The sequence below is a fragment of the Ranitomeya variabilis genome, chromosome 5, assembly GCF_051348905.1.
Source record: "Ranitomeya variabilis isolate aRanVar5 chromosome 5, aRanVar5.hap1, whole genome shotgun sequence".
Classification (NCBI taxonomy): Eukaryota; Metazoa; Chordata; class Amphibia; order Anura; family Dendrobatidae; genus Ranitomeya; species Ranitomeya variabilis.
The window spans coordinates 548,386,575-548,412,293 of record NC_135236.1 but is presented as its reverse complement, the minus strand read 5'-3'; positions in this window follow the sequence as shown (position 1 = coordinate 548,412,293).

Below are 25,719 nucleotides of genomic sequence, written 5' to 3'. Positions count from 1 at the left end.
CACAAAGCCGGGACGTAATTTTAAAATCCTTAAGGACCTGAAATTACGTCACGGCTTGCTGTGATTGGTTGCGTCGCCCATGTGACTGCGACGCAACCAATCACAAAGCCGGGACTTCACGTAAGGAAAGAAAAGCGTGAATTTTAAACAAAGAACGCTGCCGCTTCCCTCGGTAAGGTGCAGGCTGCGTCGGAGAGGTAAGTATAGCAATATTTTTTATTTTAGTTCTCTCTTTTACACATTAATATGGATCCCAGGGCCTGAAGGAGAGTTTCCTCTCCTTCAGACCCTGAGAACCATCAGGAATACAGTCCGATACTTGAGTCCCATTGACTTGTATTGGTATCGGGTATCGGTATCGGATTGGATCCGATACTTTGCCGGTATCGGCCGATACTTTCCGATACCGATACTTTCAAGTATCGGACGGTATCGCTCAACACTAATCATGAATCTATCCAGATACCTTCGGAAGATGTCATGCATAAAGGACTGAAACACAGATGGAGCATTTGAAAGCCCGAATGGCATTACCAGGTACTCAAAATGGCCCTCGGGTGTATTAAATGCTGTTTTCCATTCATCGCCCTGTTTAATACGCACAAGGTTATATGCCCCTCGAAGATCTATCTTGGTGAACCAACTAGCCCCCTTAATCCGAGCAAACAAATCAGACAGCAGAGGCAAAGGGTACTGAAATTTGACCGTGATTTTATTGAGAAGGCGGTAATCTATACAGGGTCTCAGAGAACCATCCTTCTTGGCCACAAAAAAGAACCCTGCTCCCAACGGTGATGAAGACGGGCGAATATGCCCTTTCTCCAAGGACTCCTTTATATAACTCCGCATAGCGGCGTGCTCTGGCACAGATAAATTGAAAAGTCGGCCCTTAGGAAACTTACTACCAGGAATCAAATTTATTGCACAATCACAATTCCTATGAGGGGGTAGGACACTGGATTTGGGCTCATCAAATACATCCTGGTAATCCGACAGAAACTCAGGGACTTCAGAAGGAGTGGAAGAAGAAATTGACACCAACGGAACATCGCCATGTACCCCTTGACAACCCCAACTAGACACAGACATTGATTTCCAATCCAATACTGGATTATGAACCTGTAGCCATGGCAAACCCAACACGACCACATCATGCAAATCATGCAAATTATGCAACACCAAAAAGCAAATATCTTCCTGATGTGCAGGAACCATGCACATGGTCAACTGAGTCCAGTACTGAGGTTTATTCTTGGCCAACGGCGTGGCATCAATTCCCCTTAAAGGAATAGGATACTGCAAAGGCTCCAAGAAAAAACCACAGCGCCTGGCAAACTCCAAGTCCATCAAATTCAGGGCAGCGCCTGAATCCACAAATGCCATAACCGAGTAGGATGAGAAAGAGCAAATCAGAGTAACAGACAAAAGAAATTTAGGCTGTACAGTACCAATGGTGACAGACCTAGCGAACCGCTTAGTGCGCTTAGGACAATCAGAGATAGCGTGAGTGGAGTCACCACAGTAAAAACACAGCCCATTCTGATGTCTGTGTTCTTGCCGTTCAGTTCTGGTCAAAGTTCTATCACATTGCATAAGCTCAGGCCTCTGCTCAGAGGAAACCGCCAAATGGTGTACAACCTTGCGCTCGCGCAAACGCCGATCAATTTGAATGGCCAAGGACATTGATTCATTCAGACCAGCAGGCGTGGGGAACCCCACCATAACATCCTTAAGGGCTTCAGAAAGACCCTTTCTAAAAATTGCAGCCAGGGCACACTCATTCCATTGAGTAAGCACAGACCATTTTCTAAACTTCTGACAATATACCTCCACTTCATCCTGACCCTGACACAAAGCTAGCAAGATTTTCTCTGCCTGATCCACTGAATTCGGTTCGTTATAAAGCAATCCAAGCAGCAGAAAAAACGCATCTACATTAAGCAATGCAGGATCTCCTGGCGCAAGGGAGAATGCCCAGTCTTGAGGGTCGCCACGCAACAAAGAAATAATAATTTTTACTTGCTGAATGGGGTCACCAGAGGAGCGGGGTTTCAAAGCAAGAAACAGTTTACAATTATTTTTGAAATTCAGAAACTTAGATCTATCCCCAGAAAACAAATCAGGAATTGGAATTCTAGGCTCTAACATCGGATTCTGAACTACATAATCTTGAATGCTTTGTACCCTTGCAGTTAGTTGATCCATACAAGAGGACAGACCTTGAATATCCATATCTACACCTGAGTCCTGAACCACCCAGAGGTTAAGGGGAAAAGAGAGACAAAACACACTGCAAAGAAAAAAAATGGGTCCAGAACTTCTCTTATCCCTCTTTTGAGATGCATTAACACTTTGTGGGCCAGCTGTACTGTTATGGACCTGGTGGTTAGGAGCACCCGGAATGACCTGATGAGTAAACTCAAAATCGGGACTAGCTCTGGGGAAGTGGGAACTCTGCTGACCGCAAACCCTACTCCTATCACACACACTAGAAATAGCCGTGGAGCGTACCTAACTCTCCCTAGATGCCTCTTCACAGCCTAAGAGCTAACTACCCCTAAAGATAGAAATAGAAGCCTTACCTTGCCTCAGAGAAATTCCCCAAAGGTAAAGGCAGCCCCCCACATATATTGACTGTGAGTTAAGAGGAAAGTCACAAACACAGGAATGAAACAGGTTTTAGCAAAGGAGGCCAGACTTCACTAAATAGTCAGAGGAAAGAAAAGGGAACTATGCGGTCAGCACAAAAAACTACAAAAAAAACCACGCAGAGTAAGCAAAACGACTCCCCACACCGACTCACGGTGTGGAGGTGCCACTCTGCACCCCCAGAGCTTCCAGCTAGCAAGGGAATATCATGATAGCAAGCTGGACTAGAATTAGCAGTACTAAGAAATATATTCAGGAAGCAGTAACAACAAATGAACTAGCAAAGACTTAGCTTCTGCTGGAGTAGACAGGTCCTCAGAGAAGTCAAAGAGAGATCTGAACCAATACTGAGACATTGACAGCTGGCATGAAGTAACGATCTGAGTGGAGTTAAATAGGGAAGCCAGCATAGCAATAAACGAGGGCAGCTGATAAAGCCAACCTCAGTGACCAGCAGTTCCGCTCGAAGCCACCAGAGGGAGTCCAAGAGCAGAACTAACCAAAGTACCATTCATGACCACAGGAGGGAGTCCGAGAACGGAATTCACAACAGTACCCCCCTTGAGGAGGGGTCACCGAACCCTCACCAGGGCCCCCAGGCCGATCAGGACGAGCCAAATGAAAGGCACAAACTAAATCGGCAGTATGGACATCGGAGGCAACAATCCAGGAATTATCCTCCTGACCATAGCCCTTCCACTTAACCAGGTACTGAGGCTTCCATCTCGAAATACAAGAATCCAAAATTTTTTCCACCACATACTCCAACTCCCCCTCGACCAACACCGGAGCAGGAGGGAACCATAGGCACCACGTACCTCCGCAACAACGACCTATGGAACACATTATGGATGGCAAAAGAAGCTGGAAGGACCAAACGAAATGACACAGGGTTGAGAATTTCAGAAATCTTATAAGGACCAATGAAACGAGGCTTAAACTTAGGAGAAGAAACCTTCATAGGAACATAACGAGAAGACAACCAAACCAAATCCCCAACACGAAGTCGGGGACCAACACAACGACGACGGTTAGCAAAACGTTGAGCCTTCTCCTGGGACAACGTCAGATTGTCCACTACGTGAGCCCAAATTTGCTGCAACCTGTCCACCACAGAATCCACACCAGGACAGTCAGAAGGCTCAACCTGCCCCGAAGAAAAACGAGGATGAAAACGAGAATTGCAAAAAAAAGGCGAAACCAAAGTAGCCAAACTAGCCCGATTATTAAGGGCGAACTCAGCCAATGGCAAGAAGGTCACCCAATCATCCTGATCAGCAGAAACAAAGCATCTCAGATAGGTTTCCAAAGTCTGGTTGGTTCGTTCGGTTTGGCCATTTGTTTGAGGATGGAAAGCCGAAGAAAAAGACAAATCAATGCCCATCTTAGCACAAAAGGACCGCCAAAACCTAGAGACAAACTGGGAACCTCTGTCCGACACAATGTTCTCCGGAATGCCATGCAAACGAACCACATGTTGAAAAAATAATGGCACCAAATCAGAGGAGGATGGTAATTTAGGCAAGGGTACCAAATGGACCATCTTAGAAAAGCGATCACAAACCACCCAGATGACAGACATCCTTTGAGAGACAGGAAGATCTGAAATAAAATCCATGGAAACATGCGTCCAAGGCCTTTTCGGGACTGGCAAGGGCAAAAGCAACCCACTGGCACGAGAACAGCAGGGCTTAGCCCGAGCACAAGTCCCACAGTACTGCACAAAAGAACGCACATCCCGTGACAAGGAAGGCCACCAAAAGGAACTAGCCACCAAATCTCTGGTACCAAAACTCCCAGGATGACCGGCCAACACCGAGCAATGAACCTCAGAAATAACTGCTAGTCCATCTATCAGGGACAAACAGTTTCTCCGCTGGACAACGGTCAGGTCTATCAGCCTGAAACTCCTGCAGCACCCGCCGCAAATCAGGGGAGATGGCAGACAGAATTACCCCCTCTTTGAGAATACCAGCCGGCTCAGGGACTCCCGGAGAATCAGGCACAAAACTCCTAGAAAGGGCATCCGCCTTCACATTCTTAGAACCTGGAAGGTATGAGACCACAAAATCGAAACGGGAGAAAAACAGCGACCATCGAGCCTGTCTAGAATTCAACCGCTTGGCAGACTCGAGATAAGTCAGATTTTTGTGATCCGTCAAGACCACCACGCGGTGCTTGGCTCCCTCAAGCCAATGTCGCCACTCCTCGAATGCCCACTTCATAGCTAGCAGCTCACGATTGCCAACATCATAATTACGCTCAGCAGGCGAAAACTTTCTAGAAAAGAAGGCACATGGCTTCATCACAGAGCCATCAGAACTTCTTTGAGACAAAACAGCCCCTGCTCCAATCTCAGAAGCATCAACCTTGACCTGAAAAGGGAGCAAAACATCTGGCTGACGCAACACAGGGGCCGAAGAAAAACTACGTTTCAGCTCCTGAAAAGCCTCAACGGCCGCAGAGGACCAATTCACCACATCAGCACCTTTCTTTGTCAAATCAGTCAAAGGTTTAACCACACTAGAAAAATTAGCGATGAAGCGACGGTAAAAATTAGCCAAGCCCAGGAATTTCTGGAGGCTCTTCACAGATGTAGGTTGAGTCCAATCATAAATGGCCTGAACTTTAACAGGATCCATCTCGATGGTAGAAGGGGAAAAATGAAGCCCAAAAAGGAAACCTTCTGAACTCCGAAGAGACATTTAGACCCCTTCACAAACAAGGAATTAGCACGAAGGACCTGGAATACCAATCTGACCTGTTTCACATGAGACTCCCAATCATCCGAAAAGACCAAAATATCATCCAAATATACAATCATGAATAGTGTTGAGCATTCCGATACCGCAAGTATCGGGTATCGGCCGATATTTGCTGTATCGGAATTCCGATACCGAGATCCGATACTTTTGTGGTATCGGGTATCGGTATCGAAACAACATTAATGTAAAAATGTGTAAAAGAGAGAATTAAAATAAAAAATATTGCTATACTCACCTCTCCGACGCAGCCTGCACCTTACCGAGGGAAGCGGCAGCGTTCTTTGTTTAAAATTTGCGCTTTTCTTTCCTTACGTGAAGTCCCGGCTTTGTGATTGGTTGCGTCGCAGTCACATGGGCGACGCAACCAATCACAGCAAGCCGTGACGTAATTTCAGGTCCTTAAGGATTTTAAAATTACGTCCCGGCTTTGTGATTGGTTGCGTCGCAGTCACATGGGCGACGCAACCAATCACAAGCCGTGACGTCACGGGAGGCTGGACACGCGCGCATTTTAAAATGCGCGCTTGTCCAGCCTCCCGTGATGTCCCGGCTTGTGATTGGTTGCGTCGCGATCAACCAATCACAAGCCGGGAGGCTGGACACGCGCGCATTTTAAAATGCGCGCTTGTCCAACCTCCCGTGACGTCCCGGCTTGTGATTGGTTGCTTCGCGATCAACCAATCACAAGCCGGGAGGCTGGACACGCGCGCATTTTAAAATGCGCGCTTGTCCAACCTCCCGTGACGTCCCGGCTTGTGATTGGTTGCTTCGCGATCAACCAATCACAAGCCGGGAGGCTGGACACGCGCGCATTTTAAAATGCGCGTGTGTCCAGCCTCCCGGCTTGTGATTGGTTGACCGCGAAGCAACCAATCACAAGCCGGGACGTCACGGGAGGTTGGACAAGCGCGCATTTTAAAATGCGCGCGTGTCCAGCCTCCCGGCTTGTGATTGGTTGACCGCGAAGCAACCAATCACAAGCCGGGACGTCACGGGAGGTTGGACAAGCGCGCATTTTAAAATGCGCGCGTGTCCAGCCTCCCGGCTTGTGATTGGTTGACCGCGAAGCAACCAATCACAAGCCGGGACGTCACGGGAGGTTGGACAAGCGCGCATTTTAAAATGCGCGCGTGTCCAGCCTCCCGGCTTGTGATTGGTTGATCGCGACGCAACCAATCACAAGCCGGGACGTCACGGGAGGCTGGACAAGCGCGCATTTTAAAATGCGCGCGTGCCCAGCCTCCCGTGACGTCACGGCTTGTGATTGGTTGCGTCGCCCATGTGACTGCGACGCAACCAATCACAAAGCCGGGACGTAATTTTAAAATCCTTAAGGACCTGAAATTACGTCACGGCTTGCTGTGATTGGTTGCGTCGCCCATGTGACTGCGACGCAACCAATCACAAAGCCGGGACTTCACGTAAGGAAAGAAAAGCGTGAATTTTAAACAAAGAACGCTGCCGCTTCCCTCGGTAAGGTGCAGGCTGTGTCGGAGAGGTAAGTATAGCAATATTTTTTATTTTAATTCTCTCTTTTACACATTAATATGGATCCCAGGGCCTGAAGGAGAGTTTCCTCTCCTTCAGACCCTGAGAACCATCAGGAATACAGTCCGATACTTGAGTCCCATTGACTTGTATTGGTATCGGGTATCGGTATCGGATTGGATCCGATACTTTGCCGGTATCGGCCGATACTTTCCGATACCGATACTTTCAAGTATCGGACGGTATCGCTCAACACTAATCATGAATCTATCCAGATACCTTCGGAAGATGTCATGCATAAAGGACTGAAACACAGATGGAGCATTTGAAAGCCCGAATGGCATTACCAGGTACTCAAAATGGCCCTCGGGTGTATTAAATGCTGTTTTCCATTCATCGCCCTGTTTAATACGCACAAGGTTATATGCCCCTCGAAGATCTATCTTGGTGAACCAACTAGCCCCCTTAATCCGAGCAAACAAATCAGACAGCAGAGGCAAAGGGTACTGAAATTTGACCGTGATTTTATTGAGAAGGCGGTAATCTATACAGGGTCTCAGAGAACCATCCTTCTTGGCCACAAAAAAGAACCCTGCTCCCAACGGTGATGAAGACGGGTGAATATGCCCTTTCTCCAAGGACTCCTTTATATAACTCCGCATAGCGGCGTGCTCTGGCACAGATAAATTGAAAAGTCGGCCCTTAGGAAACTTACTACCAGGAATCAAATTTATTGCACAATCACAATTCCTATGAGGGGGTAGGACACTGGATTTGGGCTCATCAAATACATCCTGGTAATCCGACAGAAACTCAGGGACTTCAGAAGGAGTGGAAGAAGAAATTGACACCAACGGAACATCGCCATGTACCCCTTGACAACCCCAACTAGACACAGACATTGATTTCCAATCCAATACTGGATTATGAACCTGTAGCCATGGCAAACCCAACACGACCACATCATGCAAATCATGCAAATTATGCAACACCAAAAAGCAAATATCTTCCTGATGTGCAGGAACCATGCACATGGTCAACTGAGTCCAGTACTGAGGTTTATTCTTGGCCAACGGCGTGGCATCAATTCCCCTTAAAGGAATAGGATACTGCAAAGGCTCCAAGAAAAAACCACAGCGCCTGGCAAACTCCAAGTCCATCAAATTCAGGGCAGCGCCTGAATCCACAAATGCCATAACCGAGTAGGATGAGAAAGAGCAAATCAGAGTAACAGACAAAAGAAATTTAGGCTGTACAGTACCAATGGTGACAGACCTAGCGAACCGCTTAGTGCGCTTAGGACAATCAGAGATAGCATGAGTGGAGTCACCACAGTAAAAACACAGCCCATTCTGATGTCTGTGTTCTTGCCGTTCAGTTCTGGTCAAAGTTCTATCACATTGCATAAGCTCAGGCCTCTGCTCAGAGGAAACCGCCAAATGGTGTACAACCTTGCGCTCGCGCAAACGCCGATCAATTTGAATGGCCAAGGACATTGATTCATTCAGACCAGCAGGCGTGGGGAACCCCACCATAACATCCTTAAGGGCTTCAGAAAGACCCTTTCTAAAAATTGCAGCCAGGGCACACTCATTCCATTGAGTAAGCACAGACCATTTTCTAAACTTCTGACAATATACCTCCACTTCATCCTGACCCTGACACAAAGCTAGCAAGATTTTCTCTGCCTGATCCACTGAATTCGGTTCGTTATAAAGCAATCCAAGCAGCAGAAAAAACGCATCTACATTAAGCAATGCAGGATCTCCTGGCGCAAGGGAGAATGCCCAGTCTTGAGGGTCGCCACGCAACAAAGAAATAATAATTTTTACTTGCTGAATGGGGTCACCAGAGGAGCGGGGTTTCAAAGCAAGAAACAGTTTACAATTATTTTTGAAATTCAGAAACTTAGATCTATCCCCAGAAAACAAATCAGGAATTGGAATTCTAGGCTCTAACATCGGATTCTGAACTACATAATCTTGAATGCTTTGTACCCTTGCAGTTAGTTGATCCATACAAGAGGACAGACCTTGAATATCCATATCTACACCTGAGTCCTGAACCACCCAGAGGTTAAGGGGAAAAGAGAGACAAAACACACTGCAAAGAAAAAAAATGGGTCCAGAACTTCTCTTATCCCTCTTTTGAGATGCATTAACACTTTGTGGGCCAGCTGTACTGTTATGGACCTGGTGGTTAGGAGCACCCGGAATGACCTGATGAGTAAACTCAAAATCAGGACTAGCTCTGGGGAAGTGGGAACTCTGCTGACCGCAAACCCTACTCCTATCACACACACTAGAAATAGCCGTGGAGCGTACCTAACTCTCCCTAGATGCCTCTTCACAGCCTAAGAGCTAGCTACCCCTAAAGATAGAAATAGAAGCCTTACCTTGCCTCAGAGAAATTCCCCAAAGGTAAAGGCAGCCCCCCACATATATTGACTGTGAGTTAAGAGGAAAGTCACAAACACAGGAATGAAACAGGTTTTAGCAAAGGAGGCCAGACTTCACTAAATAGTCAGAGGAAAAAAAAGGGAACTATGCGGTCAGCACAAAAAACTACAAAAAAACCACGCAGAGTAAGCAAAACGACTCCCCACACCGACTCACGGTGTGGAGGTGCCACTCTGCACCCCCAGAGCTTCCAGCTAGCAAGGGAATATCATGATAGCAAGCTGGACTATAATTAGCAGTACTAAGAAATATATTCAGGAAGCAGTAACAACAAATGAACTAGCAAAGACTTAGCTTCTGCTGGAGTAGACAGGTCCTCAGAGAAGTCCAAGAGAGATCTGAACCAATACTGAGACATTGACAGCTGGCATTAAGTAACAATCTGAGTGGAGTTAAATAGGGAAGCCAGCATAGCAATAAATGAGGGCAGCTGATAAAGCCAACCTCAGTGACCAGCAGTTCCGCTCGAAGCCACCAGAGGGAGTCCAAGAGCAGAACTAACCAAAGTGCCATTCATGACCACAGGAGGGAGTCCGAGAACGGAATTCACAACAGCCACCCCACACCATTACTGACCCACTGCCAAACCGGTCATGCTGAAAGATGTTGCAGGCAGCAGATCGCTCTTCACGGCGTCTCCAGACTCGGTCATGTCTGTCACATGTGTTCAGTGTGAACCTGCTTTCATCTGTGAAGAGCACAGGGCGCCAGTGGCAACTTTGCCAATCCTGGTGTTCTGTGGCAAATTCCAAGCATCCTGCATGGTCTTGGGCTGTGAGCACAACCCCCATCTCTGGATGTCGGGCACTCAGACCATCCTCATGGAGTCGGTTTATAACCATCTGTGCAGACACATGTACATTTGTGGCCTGCTGGAGGTCATTTTGCAGGGCTCTGGCAGTGCTCTTCCTGTTCCTCCTTGCACAAAGGCTGAGGTAGCGGTCATGCTACTGGGTTGTTCCCCTCCTACGGCCCCTTCCATGTGTCCTGGTGTACTGGCCTGTCTATTGATAGTGCCTACAGCCTATGGACACTACGCTGACAGACACAGCAAACCTTCTTGCCACAGCTGACATTGATGTGTCATCTTGGATGAGCTGCACTACCTGAGCCACTTCTGTCGGTTGTAGAGTCCATCTCATGCTACCACGAGTGTGAAAGCACAACCAACATTCAAAAGTGACCAAAACTTCAGCCAGATAGCATGTGGTCAGTGGTCCCCACCTGCAGAACCACACCTTTATTGAGTGTGTCTTGATAATTGCCAATAATTTCCATCTGTTGTCTATTCCATTTGCACAACGGCATGTTCATTCTGTTTCAAGGAGTTTTCTTTTCTGTGGTTCATCCTTTCTGCTAATGGGTTTTGAATGAATCCCAGAAAGGTACAGGCCATTGTAGATTGGGTGCAACCCCTCAATGGTCTGCAGCATTTTCTGGATTTTGCCAATTATTACTGAAAATTCATCAAGGGGTTTTCTCAGGTGGTCAAGCCACTCATTAATCTCACTCGCAATGGGGCTGATCTCAAGGTCTGTCACCCCTGGCAGTTGAAGCATTTACTACATTAAAGAAGTGTTTTATGTCTGATCCTGTATTGGTTCAGCACGATCCGTCAGAACCATTCTTTGTAGAGGTGGATGCATCGGAGGTGGGAGTGGGGCAGTGTTGTCTCAGGGACTCGCTAACTTTGACCAATTTAAAACCATGTACTTTTTTCTCTAGGAAGTTTTCTTCTGTGTAGAGGAATTCTGATGTTGGTAACCAGGAATTATTGGCCATAAAAATGGCTTTTGAAGAATGGAGGCAATTTTTGCAGGGGGTGGGTCATAAGATCACAGTGGTTAAGGACCACAAGAACCTGTCCTTCATTGAGTCTGCCAAGCGGTTAACTCCTAGACGGGGGGTGGTCATTTTTTTCTTGTTTTCTTTTTTCTATCACCTTTCAGCCTGTTCCAAGAATGTCAAGGTGGATGCCTTATCTCACAATTTTGATCCGATATCACCCCCCGAACCTCCTTCCTCCATTCTTCAGCATGGGTTGGTTGATGCTAGGATATCCTCTGAATTGTAGCATGAAATTCTAGAGGCTCAGTCTCTTGCTCCTCCATCTTTACTTAACAATAAGCTCTTTGTCCTGATTCAGTACCGGTTGAGGGTTCTCCGGGAGTTCCATGATTCTGCTCTCAGTGGACATCCGGGGATCTCAGCCATTGCTAAGCTGTTTTGGTGGTCCTCCATGATCTCTGATGTCACTGTGCTTGTGTCTGCTGGTGATACCTGTTCCCGTGCCAAGAGCTCCCATAACCGGCCGGCCGGGGGAATTGGTGCCATTGCCAATTCCAGATAGACCTTGGATACATTTGTCTATGGTTTTTATCACTGATCTACCTCCTTCCAATGGAAAAACTGTGATCTGGGCAGTGGTTGACAGATTCAGTATACAGGCACATTTTGTACCTTTAGCAGGACTGCCTAATGCAGAAACACTATCTAAGTTGTTTTTTGAGCACGTTGTGTGGTTTCATGGCATGCCTTTGAGTGTGGTTTCTAATAGAGGGGTAAAAATTATGTCCAAATTTTGGAGGGTATTTTGTAAAGGATTCGGTATTTGCTTGACCTTTTCCTCAGCCTACCATCCCAAGACCAATGGTCAGACAGAGAGGACCAATCAGTCACTTGAACAGATTTTGCGGTGTCTTGCTACATTTCAACAGGATGATTGGTGTTCTTCGTTACCCGTAGCTGAGTTTGCTTTTAATAATCAGATTAATCTGTCCACTGGAACCTCTCCATTCTTCTGTAACTACGGTTTTCATCCCTATTTTAGTGAATTTTCCATTTTTTTTTATTTGGGATGTCCAGGGGCTGATTCGGCAGTTCAATGGCTGGAGGAGGTGTGGACAGAGGTTCAGAAGAACATTGGGGTGGCGCAGGTCAAGCAAAAACATTTTTTCTGATAAACAACGATCTGTGGGACCTAATTTGCTGGTGGGAGACAAGGTGACGTTGTCTACCAAGAACATACTGCTGAAAGTTCCCTCTATGAAGCTGGGTCCCAAGTTTATTGGTCCTTGCGAGGTCATTGAAGTTGTCAACTGAGTTGCCTTCCATTTACACTTACCTTGGTCTCTTTGGATCCCCAATGTATTCCATAAGTCCCTTCTTAAGCCATTTGTACCTTCCTCTGCTGGGTCACCATCCCCTCCGCCCCCTGTCTCGGTGGATGGTCAGACTGAGTATGAAGTTGAATGGATTGTCGATTCTCTGAGGGTTCGCAATTTGCTTCAGTACTTGGTCCATTGGAGGGGTTACGGTCCTGAGGAGCGATCTTGGATTTTGGCGCTTTCTATTCATGCTGATTGTCTAGTTCGGGCATTTCATGCATGTTATCTTGGTAAACCTGGGGGTCCGGTGGCCCCTCTTTGAGAGGAGGTTACTGTCATGATCCGGTCCGGGTTTTAGTCCTGTCTGCTCTTTTCTCGGGCTGATCATGTCAAGGCTTAACTTTGCTCTTCCTCATTCTGGGTTCAGGTTTGCTATTTAGCTCAGTTGCATCCTGCAGGCGGTGTCAATTATAGCTTCTGCCTACGACGTTAGTAGCTGACTCTGGTTATATCCTGATTTGTCCTGCTGTGATCCTTGACTCTTCCCTTTGTGTTTGAACTCACTGGTACTTGACTTGGATTTTTCTCAGACATGTCTCTGTCTTTTGCTCCTGGTACTTCTGCTTCCATCTGGTATTGACCCTCTGGCGCGTCTCTGACTCTGAATTGATTTTCCCCTTTGTACTACGTTACTCTCCTGGTTTTTGATGCGGATTGTTTGACTTCCCTGATGCCACCTAGTGGTGGCCTCGTTGCAGTGCTGCAGGTCTGCTCTGGCACATTTTTCAGTCTTCCCTCCACTCTACTGCCATCTAGTGGAGCGTGCTTATACCTGCATAGCTGCAGCATGTCTTTTTTTCTTTTTATTTTGTTAAATCAATAACACACATGAAAATAAGAAACTTTTTAATATTGTATCAAAAAATCTGCTTCTTTCTTCCTCTGGACTGATTTTTGATTCTCAATATTCTCAATCCACAGGCAAAATCGTTGTTCAGTAAATACAGAGTTTCTTATTATCAAGATAGGAGATTGCAGTTGTTGCCCATGAAGCTCTAAGGAGAGGAAAGAGAGAAAAGTGGTCGGATGATCTCGAGGTAGACACAGATATTCTGTTGCAAATTCTCCTGAAATGGCAATTACACTTTAAGACTTACAGTAACTGGGGACCTCCGGGGACACTCACAGATCCCAAAAAACTGGGCGTCATTCATTCTCACCAGTCATAGATGAATAACCTATATTGTGGATGGGTGCAGATATTCAATGAGGCCAATAAATAATCCTTTAATGAAAAGGTTTAATTAAAAAAATATTCTTTTTATATTTATAACTTTTTTTTAATTTGGACACACTATTGTGTATGATGAAAATTTTATAAACAGGTAACATGTCTAGGCATGCTTCATTTTTCATTAACACTTGATGGGGCCATTTCCCACACAGTCACAAACCATTATAAATAAGGATTAGGTTGGGGATTACATTGTAAATGCATGAGCATTAAAATGCTTTATTTCCTACTTGTTAATTCTTTCTCTTGTTCTCTTGTTCAGTAACTTTTCCTAGGTTGTTATCTTCAGGTGTACCTGCTCTTATCTAATCTGAAGCTTGTTTTTACTGGATGCTATAATGCTTTCACAAGGCTACTTTTGAACTGAAATAATAAACTATTTGTGTTAGGGTACTGTCACACAGTGCCATTTTGATCGCTACGACGGTACGATTCGTGACGTTCTAGCGATATCCATACGATATCGCAGTGTCTGACACGCAGCAGCGATCAGGGACCCTGCTGAGAATCGTACGTCGTAGCAGATCGTATGGAACTTTCTTTCGTCGCTTGATCACCCGCTGACATCACTGGATCGTTGTGTGTGACAGCGATCCAGCGATGTGTTCGCTTGTAACCAGGGTAAACATCGGGTAACTAAGCACAGGGCCGCGCTTAGTAACCCGATGTTTACCGTGGATAGCAGCGTAAATGTAAAAAAAACAAACAGTACATACTCACATTCCGGTGTCTGTCCTCCGGCGTCTCAGCTTCTCTGCACTGTGAGCGCCTGCCGGCCGGAAAGCGAGCACAGCGGTGACACGGTGACGTCACAGCTCTGCTTTCCGGCCGCTGTGCTTACACAGTGGAGAGAAGCTGAGACGCCGGAGGACAGACACCGGAATGTAAGTATGTACTGTTTGTTTTTTTTTACGTTTACGCTGGTAACCAGGGTAAACATCTGGTTACTAAGCGTGGCCCTGCGCTTAGTAACCCGATGTTTACCCTGGTTACCCGGGGACTTCGGCATCGCTCCAGCGCCGTGATTGCAACGTGTGACCGCAGTCTACGACGCTGGAGCGATAATCATACGATGCTACGACGTCACGAATCGTGCCGTCGTAGCGATGTAAATGGTACTGTGTGACGGTACCCTTAGAGGTCACTGATTATGAAACCTATTTTGTAAAGTGACTTTCATCAGAGCTGGGTGAACTGTACCTCGCGGGATACATCTTGTCAGTGATCCAGAACAGCCTAAGACAATCAAATGTAATGTATTTTCTGTAAAATTGCATTACACTCAAGAGACAATGCGCTGAAAACTGAAGTCAAAAAGACGAAGATCAGAGAGAGAGAGAGAGATAAAAAGATGGTAACATAGAGAGAGACAATGGGACATGAGAGGATCACAGTCCATCAAGGTACATCTATGTTTATTAGATGTCAATAGGTTGTACAAGGTTCGCATTGGCCATGTGCCCAACTGGGTGGGCTGCAGCACTGAACTACAAAATGAACCACCAGCCCCTTTTTTCGCCCTTTAAATTTTTGGCATACAGACACACTGTATGCATGCATGAAACTCACAATACCAATCCGGCACATAAACCCACATTTTTTGAGGGAAATGGAATTGGATGTTCTGTGTGCCTACTGCTAGACACACTGCAGCCTTTCATCTTCCTCCATCTCTACCATCTGGATAGGTCCAGAGATGGCACCTTTTATGTACAGCTCTGGCAAAAATTAAGAGACCACCACATCAAAACCCTGTCATGGGCAGCCCAATCTCCAGACCTGAACCCCATTGAAAACCTCTGGAATGTAATCAAGAGGATGATGGATTACCACAAGAAGAACTGCTCAATTTTTAGCGCCAGAAGCAGTGTGAAAGACTGATGGAAAGCATGTCAAGACGCATGAAAGCTGTGATTAAAAATCATGGTTATTCCAAAAAATTTTGATTTCTGAACTCTTCCTGAGCTGAAACATTAGTATTGTTGTTTCTAAATGATTATCAACTTGCTTTCTTTGCATTATTTGAGGACTGAAAGCACTTTTTTAAATTTTGGCCATTTCTCCTTTTCAGAAAAAAAAATACAAAATTTATTGCTTGGAAATTGAATTTTAACTCAAAAATATACATGTAAAGAGAAAAATCAGAGAAACTGAAATTTTTGCAGTGGTCTCTTAATTTTTGCCAGAGCTGTATGTAGCAGCTGCAGTCTCCTACAGTATATCTAATATATAAAGCTGAATGTGTGTATGTGTGTATGTATGTATGTGTGTATGTATGTATGTGTGTATGTCCGGGATTGGCATCTGAACCGTCGCAGCTACAGCCACAAAATTTTGCACAGTCACACGTCTGGACCCCGAGAGTGTCATAGGCTATGTTGTGAGGTGAAATTTTAACCCCGCGCTTTCCAATTCACCAAACAATTTTGCCCCTATCTACATAATGGGGAAAAAGTGAAAGGAAAAGTGTTGGAGGCAAATTAACAGCTGCCAGATGTGAACAAGGGGGACTTAAAGAATGAGAGCGATGGCGCCAAAGAGTATATACTGTACAGTTGCTAAGGTGGGGCCCCGACATGGGATAATCACCACACCACCACGGGGATATGAACACACACACAAAATGCGCCACACACTACCACGTGCTCAAACACATATACCACCCTCAGCGCACATTTCACCACACATACACCAACCTCGCCACATAAAAGTTGAAACACAAAAGTCGCCTCTCAAAACTCGCCACACGCAAAACTCTCCACATGCAAAACTCGCCACACGTGCAAAACTCACCTCATGGAAAACTCGCCACACGCAAAACTTGCACACGCGGAAAAATTGCCACATGCACAAAAGTTGCAACACATGCAAAAGTTGCCTCGCACAAAACTTGCACATACTCAAAAGGCACCACACATAAAACTCGCCACGTGCAAAACTCGCCATGTGCAAAACTTGCTGCACACAACTTGCTACACTAACCTGTCACATGCAACTCGACACACAAAAAGTTGCTACACGCATGTCGCCACACAAAACTCATCTCACAAAATTCGCTACATGCATGTCGCCACACGCAACTCAACACACACAACTTGACACACAAAACTCGCCCTAAAACACACACAAGTCTGGTATTATCCTTCAAAAATAAAAATCTGATTAATAAGCTGACAAACTACAAGAGCAACAAATGTACGATATAGGAATCCAGCAGCTGTCAGTCACATGACCAGTCTATTATGTGTATGTGTGAGCTAATATATACTGCCAGGGGGTGGGCTTACTGTTGGCTGGGGATTCATCAGGCTGCCAATTTAGCTTACAAATACTGAGGTAAAAATACTGACCAAATAACATGTGAACGAGGTCTAATACAGGAGGAGATGACATACAGATATATACTATATACAGGAGGAGATGACACACAGGTATATACTATTTACAGGGGAGATGACACACAGGTATATACTATTTTCAGGGGAGATGACACAGGTATATACTATATACAGGAGGAGATGACACACAGATATATACTATATACAGGAGAGATGACACAGGTATATACTATATAGAGGAGGAGATGACATACAGGTACATACTACATACAGGAGGAGATGACATACAGGTATATACTATATACAGGAGGAGATGACACACAGGTATATACTATATACAGGAGCAGATTACCTACAGGTATATAGTATATACAGGAGGAGATGACATACAGGTATATGCTATGTATAGGAGGAGATGACATACAGGTATATACTATATACAGGAGGAGATGACACACAGATATATACTATATATAGGTGAGATGACACACAGGTATATACTATATACAGGAGGAGATTACATACAGGTATATACTATATATAGGAGGAGATGACATACAGGTATATACTATATACAGGGGAGATGACACACAGCAGGTATATACTATATACAGGGGAGATGACATACAGGTATATACTATATACAGGAGATGACATACAGGTGTATAATATATATAAGGGAGATGACAAACATGTATATACTGAGGTGAAAATGAGAGGTGTGAGGTGAAAATGAAAAGGTGTGAGTGCAAAATGAGAGGAGTGAGGGAAAATAGTGGAGTGATCGGAAAATGACAGATGTGAGGTCGAAATGACAAGTGTTAGGGGGGAATGAGAGGAGTGAGGGGGAAAATAAGAGGAGTGAGGGGGAAAATGAGAGGTGTGAGGGAGAAAATGAGAGATGTGAGGGCGAAAATGAAGGATGTGATGGGGAAAATGAGAGGCGTGATGGGAAAATAAGAGAAGTGAGGTGCTATAACTAACCACAGATATTTACTATGCCCAGGCAACGCCGGGCTCTTCAGCTAGCTTAGATTTACAATCTCCATGCTTTTCTCATGGTCAACTTTATGTGGCCTGTTCAAGAGTTGGAACAGCCAAAAATCTGTTTGTCTTTGCACCTGAAGGAAAAACTAAGAATGTCGTTTATCAAAAGGCTCTCGAATAAGTAGTAGAAGATTACTTCACATTACTTGGCCAATTTAGTTAAATCTGTGTGGAATATCTCTGGTGTTGAAATATATGTTGTATAATGCTTCTATTAGCTTAGTTTTTGCCTTTTAATAATTACATTTCTATCTATTTGTTTTGTGTTTTTTTTGTGCAGAATAAATTTTTGTTAACACATTCTATTTTGCTAACAGCAGTTATTACCCCGGGCGAAGCCGGGTAGTACAGCTAGTAATGTATATACAACAGTTGCAGTTTCCTATGTATTGCATATACAGCATTCACAGTCTCCTATATATTGTGACAGGATCACAGGCACTGTATGTGGGAGGAGATATGTATCACGGAGATTGCTTTCTTCTGTGATCTAGGAACCCATAAGTTTCTCTCCAGCATGCTATGTGCTAAAGAAGTTAATTAACCATGATAAGGGACGGGTTTGTTGACTAGGTTAGAGATGGGTGGGACACCTACTCACCATATCTCCACCTCAAGGGTGTGGCTGGGATGTTAAATGTACAGCCACTTTTTTTTTCTCTGTGTTGTGGATTGGAGAGGAGAGTCTCCAGATGGTGGCTCCAGGGGGAGCTGAAGACACATGGTGGTCTTGCAAACCCCTCAAAGATAAGGACTTTGTTATAGTTTATCTTTTGTTTTGCCTTTATGCCAGCAGGTGACTTACATGAGTAGTGTTTCTGTGTTTACCTTTGTGGGCAGCTATATACATATATATGTATGTATGTGTGTATATATATATATATATATATATATATATATATATATATATATATATATACACTCACTGGCCACTTTATTAGGTACACCTGTCCAACTTCTTGTTAACACTTAATTTCTAATCAGCCAATCACATGGCGGCAACTCAGTGCATTTAGGCATGTAGACATGGTCAAGACAATCTCCTGCAGTTCAAACCGAGCATCAGTATGGGGAAGAAAGGTGATTTGAGTGCCTTTGAACGTGACATGGTTGTTGGTGCCAGAAGGGCTGGTCTGAGTATTTCAGAAACTGCTGATCTACTGGGATTTTCACGCACAACCATCTCTAGGGTTTACAGAGAATGGTCCGAAAAAGAAAAAAAATCCAGTGAGCGGCAGTTCTGTGGGCGGAAATGCCTTGTTGATGCCAGAGGTCAGAGGAGAATGGGCAGACTGGTTCGAGCTGATAGAAAGGCAACAGTGACTCAAATCGCCACCCGTTACAACCAAGGTAGGCCTAAGAGCATCTCTGAACGCACAGTGCATCGAACTTTGAGGCAGATGGGCTACAGCAGCAGAAGACCACACCGGGTACCACTCCTTTCAGCTAAGAACAGGAAACTGAGGCTACAATTTGTACAAGCTCATCGAAATTGGACAGTAGAAGATTGGAAAAACGTTGCTTGGTCTAATGAGTCTCGATTTCTGCTGCGACATTCAGATGGTAGGGTCAGAATTTGGCGTAAACAACATGAAAGCATGGATCCATCCTGCCTTGTATGGAGCATCTTTGGGATGTGCAGCCGACAAATCTGCAGCAACTGTGTGATGCCATCATGTCAATATGGACCAAAATCTCTGAGGAATGCTTCCAGCACCTTGTTGAATCTATGCCATGAAGAATTGAGGCAGTTCTGAAGGCAAAAGGGGGTCCAACCCGTTACTAGCATGGTGTACCTAATAAAGTGGCCGGTGAGTGTATATATATATATATATATATATATATATATATATATATATATATATCAAAAGTTTACATACCCCAGCAGAATTTTTGCTTTATTGGCCTGCATTTTTAGAGAATGTGAGTGAATGATAACACCAGAACTTTTTCTCCACTCATGGTTAGTGGTTGGGTGAAGCCATTTATTGTCATGATAACACCAGAACTTTTTCTCCACTCATGGTTAGTGGTTGGGTGAAGCCATTTATTGTCAAACTATTGTGTTTTCTCTTTTTAAATCATAATGACAACCCAAAACATCCAAATGACCATGATCTAAAGTTCACATACCACATTTCTTAATACCTTGTATTGCCCCTTTTAACATCAATGACAGCTTGAACAATTTTCCTGGCAGTTGTGGACAACATTTTTGTTGGTCTACCTGACCATAGTTTTCTTTTTACAGATCTCCTGATTTTCCATTTGTTAATCACAGTTTGAACTCTGCTGACTGGCATTATCAATTCCTTGGATATCTTTTTGTAATCCCTTTCCTGTTTTATACAGTTCAACTACCTTTTCCCATAGATCCGTTGACAATTCTTTTGCTTTCCCCATGACTTACAATCCAGAAATGTCAGTGGCTGTATGAAAGATGCAAGAGTCTGTTTGGATCCCAGAAACTCACTTAGCTTTTATGCACACACTGATTACAAACAAACAGGTCACAGGTGAGGATGTTACTTTTAGTATCCATTCAAACCCATTTGTGTCAGCTTCTGTGCATGTTATCAGGCTAAAATCACAAAGGTATTTGAACTTTTGATAAGTTTCATTTGTATGTTTTGGGTTGTCATTATGATTTAAAAAGATAAAGTACGGTAGTTTGATAATAAATGACTTCACCCAACCACTAACCATGACCATGAGCGGAGAAAAAGTTTTGGTGTTATCATTCCTATTCTCTGAATTCTGCAGGGGTATGTAAACTTTAGCGCACAACAGTCGTAGTCTCTTATGTAATTTACAGCTGGTCAAATAAGCATTGATCATGTCACCATCACTAATTTTCAAAGTAAATATACTTCTAATAATTATATTGACAAGAAACTCTCACCAGATGAGAGTGAAAACCAATGAAATCCACACAGGCAAAGAAATCAAACCATAGAAGTAAGTAAATTTCCTTGTGTAATAATGAGAAAAGACACAGAAAAAAAAGTATTGAACACATAATGAAAGAGAAGGGCAAAAAGCCATGGAAAGTCATGACACGAGCTGAAATATGTCAGTAATTATAAAGCAATCCTGCCACTTAGTGAAAAAACATATCAGCTAGTTCAACTGACGGCTTATAAAAAGGTGTCTCATCCCCAAGGTGCCACACAAGAAACATCTCATGATGGGTGAAACCAGTGAACTGCCTCAAGACCTTCACAACTTTATTGTTGCAAAACATACTGATGGCATTGGTTACAGAAGAATTTCTAAACTACTGAAGGTTCCAGTGAGCAATGTTGTGGACATAATCCAGAAGTGGAAAGAACATAATTTCACCACAAACTGGTACCAAGCAGGTGGTCCCCACAAGATTTCAGTCAGAGGAGTGAAAATAATTATCAGAAGAGTTGTCCAACAGCCAAGGACCACCTGTGGAGAGTAATGCACTGAACCTTCATGGTCTGTATGCACACTGAGCACTAAGGGTACCGTCACACAGTACCATTTACATCGCTACGACGGCACGATTCGTGACGTCGTAGCATCGTATGATTATCGCTCCAGCGTCGTAGACTGCAGTCACACATTGCAATCACGGCGCTGGAGCAATGCCGAAGTCCCCGGGTAACCAGGGTAAACATCGGGTTACTAAGCGCAGGGCCGCGCCTAGTAACCCAATGTTTACCCTGGTTACCAGCGTAAACGTAAAAAAACCCAAACAGTACATACTTACATTCCGGTGTCTGTCCCCCGGCGTTCTGCTTCTCTCCACTGTGTAAGCGCCATAGCCGGAAAGCACAGCGGTGACGTCACCGCGTCACCGCTGTGCTCGCTTTCCGGCTTGCCAGCGCTCACAGTGCAGAGAAGCTGAGACGCCGGAGGACAGACACCGGAATGTGAGTATCTACTGTTTGGTTTTTTTACGTTTACGCTGGTAACCAGGGTAAACATCGGGTTACTAAGCGCGGCCCTGCGCTTAGTTACCCAATGTTTACCCTGGTTACAAGCGAACACATCGCTGGATCGCTGTCACACACAACGATCCAGCGATGTCAGCGGGTGATCAAGCGACGAAAGAAAGTTCCATACGATCTGCTACGACGTACGATTCTCAGCAGGGTCCCTGATCGCTGCTGCGTGTCAGACACTGCGATATCGTATGGATATCGCTAGAACATCACGAATCGTACCGTCGTAGCGATCAAAATGGCACTGTGTGACGGTACCCTAAGACTCTGTTGCTGAACAAAAAGCATGTTCAAGTGCGTTTATAGTTTGCTCAACAACATATAGACGAGCCTTTACACTAGCAAACTTCATATATTCAAAGGAAGGATGAATTGGCAAATGTATCTAGACATTCCTGATAAAAATCTGCTGCCATCTAGCAGGATGGTGAAGATGAAATGAGATATATAAATATAGCTGCTAAAATGGCTCAGCCGATTACTTGACCTGAATCCAATAGAACATTTATGGAAGTAACTAAAGTTCAGAGTTAATAGAAGATACCCATGGGACCTTCAGGCTTTGGAGTATTTGTATGTGTATGTGTAACACCTGGATACATTTATTTGTGAACCATTCCATTGTAGATTTTGCTTTATGTTTGGGATCATTGTCTTGTTGGAAGACAAATCCCTGTCCCAGTCTCAGGTCTTTTGCAGACTCCAACAGGTTTTCTTCAAGAATGGTCCTGTATTTGGCTCCATCCATCTTCTTATCAATTTTAACCATCTTCCCTGTCCCTGCTGAAGAAAAGCAGGTCTAAATCATGATACTGCCACCACCATGTTTGACAGTGGGGATGGTGTGTTCAGGGTGATGAGCTGTGTTGCCTTTACGCCAAACATATCATTTGGCATTGTTGCCAAAAAGTTTGATTTTGGTTTCAGCTGACCAGAGTACCTTCTTCCACATGTTTGGTGTGTCTCCCAGGTGGCTTGTTGCAAACTTTAAACAACACTTTTTATGGATATCTTTGAGAAATGGCTTTCTTGTTGCCACTCTTCCATAAAGGACAGATGTGTGCAGTGTATGACTGATTGTTGTCCTATGGACAGACTGTCCCACCTCAGCTGTAAATCTATGCAGTTCATCCAGAGTGATCATATGCCTCTTGGCTGCATCTCTGAACAGTCTTCTCCTTGTTTGAGATTAAAGTTTAGAGGGACTGCCGGGTTTTGGTAGATTTGCATTGCTCATCAAAAACTATATATTCAGGAGAAAAAAGTCAAAAATGCGCACATATAATCCCTTAAAACTTTACTTTTATTAATATCAGATATAAAACCAGACCCAATGTAAAGGAAAAAATGAGTCACAAAAATACAACAAAACCTATTAAGGTCCTAAATACAACTGCTGCTTACACCTGCCTGACTGTGGAGGTTGGCACCCTAAGAATCGATTTTTTGGCACCCCCACTCACCGTAGACTGCCCCTCTCTCCCCTGCAATATCCCTCTCAATGCAGGTGGGAAAACAATATAGGGAAAGAGCAGTGGTGAAAAAAAACAAGCCATAATAGGGGCCTAAATAGGTACCTCCATAAAATAAATGAAGTTATTAGCACAACGCAAAACAATTGTTTTAAAACCCCCTTAGAAGGTATTGTCTTCCAGTGGTGACTATTATGGTACTCTGACAACACATGATATTCCAAGTCAAATAAATAATCTGACAGTGGGAAGGCTCCACTTAATAAATAGTCATTGACTTAACATGTGCCAATATCTCCCCCATATGGTACATATCCAATCATATGGTACCCTTGTCAAATAAAGCATACTAGAGCAACCACTAGAAAAACATTACTAGATAGGCAATAAGGGTAAACTTAGCGTCTGCCGGTCTCTCCTCAACGCGTTTTCCCGCTCTCACGGTTCATCAGGAGGAAGCGATATTCATGATGCCGGATGCTGCATGGATGTAAGGCAGATTTGCAGTGGTATGATTCTCCTTCCATTTCAATATGATTGTTTGCACAGTGCTCCTTGGGATGTTTAAAGTTTTGGAAATCATTTTGTATCCAAATCCGGCTTTAAACTTCTCCACAACAGTATCACGGACCTGCCTGTTGTGTTCCTTGATCTTCATGATGCTCTCTTTGCTTCAAACAGAACCCTGAGACTATCACAGAGCAGGTGCATTTATACAGAGGTTTGATTAAACACAGGTGGATTATATTTATCATCATTAGGCATTTAGGACAATATTGGATCATTCAGAGATCCACAATGATCTTCTGGAGTGAGTTTGCTGCACTGAAAGTAAAGGGGACGGATAATATTGCATGCCCCACTTTTCAGTTTTTGAATTTCCACAAAAATTTAAAATAAGCAATAAATTTTGTTCAAGTTCACAATTGTGTTCCACTTGTTGTTGATTCTTCACCAAAAATTTACATTTCGTATCTTTATGTTTGAAGCATGATATGTGGGAAACAGGTGAATAGTTCCAGGGGGCTGAATACTTTTGCAAGGCACTGTAGCTAGTGAAAAAATAAGATTTAGAACGGTCTACTCATCCATGGAGCACAATAGAAGCAGTGCACTACACACTTGTATGACATGTGCCATGTAAATGAGTCGCCCGTCGGGGCCATGGGGTACTCGGTACCGGGTCCGGTATTTAAATAGACGTGTCACGGCAGCTGAAACCTGGTCCGTGACCCTGGGCGCTTATGTAAAAGGGATGGTCTTTAAAGGGATTTGTAGAAATAAGGAAAGTTCGTGACACCACCTGTGGTATTCGGTTAGGGGTGACCGACGCTGCTTAAAGGTGTCCTCTGGGGTGATGTTATGGCAGCCAGATGGTATAACTTCCCACAGGTGAAGTAGGTCCCCTAGGCTCCCGTGTGTAGATGGAGATAGTGTAATAAGAAACAGAGGACACAAGGTTGCAGTGTCTTTACCTCTTTACTGAAGCAATTCAGGCAGCCACAGTCCAGGGTACTGGATCACAGGTGCTGGTGGTGGTCCGGCTGGCTTGGAAGCAAGTTGGGATTTCCCCTTACCAGGTGGGGTTAGAAGCCTTCCCTTTAGCGCTGTGGTGTAGTTCCTTGCTGCCTATTGTTAGGGGTCGAGTTCCCGCATCTGCACAGGGGGAATCTTGAAACAGCTCCGCTGCGGTATCCCATTCTTCTCCAGCCAGAGTGGAGCCTGCTCAGCAGAGACGTCGGTCCCAGTGTCTGGCTCAGACTGATACTGTGTGGATGGTTACTGCTGCCTTTCCAGGCTCAGCCATTGTAGCCAGTACTGGTCAGTGGCGAGCAGACGTCTCTGGGACTAAGTCCTGCTTTTCCCCTTCTGAGCATGCCTGGGGTAAGACCTCTCATTGGAGGTCGGGAGTCACATGCTCAGGTACTGTGGCAGCTCCCATTGGTCCTCTACGAAGGTCCTGAAGTTGCTCAGGTACTGTAGCAGCTCCCATTGGTCCTCTATGAGGGTCCTGAAGTTGCTGCAGCTATTAAAGGTTTGCATGGCCGCACGACCATGCGCTAGTATCAGCTTATGTTATCAGCTTTAGTTACTCAGTGGTCTTGTCTGCTTGTGGTCAGGGTCCG